We start from the raw sequence: 818 nt of genomic DNA, 5'->3' as shown, positions 1-818 counted from the left end.
CCCCGTCAAGTCTAGAAGACTTTATCTCACAGCAGATGTCCCAGACCTGCTAGAAGTTTCCCACTTCCTCTTCCACAATGTTCTTGGAGACTGCTGTATTAGGGCCTGTGTTGTGCCAATCTGGGGTATGCCGTCCATGGTCACTTACCCTCTGCATTTTGACCAGTTGTGGTTTTCTGTGATGTCCTCTTTGTGCTACAAAGGGAAGCTTCTTTGATGATGGGTAAGAGGTATACTTGTCTGTGGGTATAACTTCTCAAATGTAATTTACAAATTGCATCTGACAAATGTGTGCACTTTTTCTACCCCACTGATAAAATGAGAGCAATTTGTTTACCTATGATGATGAGATTTTTTCATAATAAAATGTTTGTGATGACATTTCAGTTTTACAAAAAAAATCTAGAAGTGGTTAATGAAATTTTTCACTGTACAGAAATGAAAGCACATAGCCTCCTTAGACACGTGCATAAAAGATGGCTATCTTTTTTCTGGGTCATAAAAACATTAAAATATTGGCCTATATAATATAAATAATATATACATTATTATATATCACAATATAATCATATTTTCAAACAGAGAAAAATAATCTCATTTGAAAATACAATAAAACGAGAAAAAGAGGATTATAGTAAAACAGAAATTAAGTCATTTCTTCAAAACTGTTTAAGAACCTTTGAGGATAAGATAAGAAGGAACCTACCAAAGACAAGCAAAGGTACTACTTAAAGGAGGTAATGGAAGGTTTTAATCAGTAATACACTACTGCAAGAGAAGAAAGGCACCATCCTTAACTGAAGACAACTTTGGTTTTT

Source organism: Microtus ochrogaster, chromosome X, assembly GCF_000317375.1.
Source record: "Microtus ochrogaster isolate Prairie Vole_2 chromosome X, MicOch1.0, whole genome shotgun sequence".
NCBI classification, from domain to species: Eukaryota; Metazoa; Chordata; class Mammalia; order Rodentia; family Cricetidae; genus Microtus; species Microtus ochrogaster.
This window is presented reverse-complemented; position numbering follows the sequence as displayed.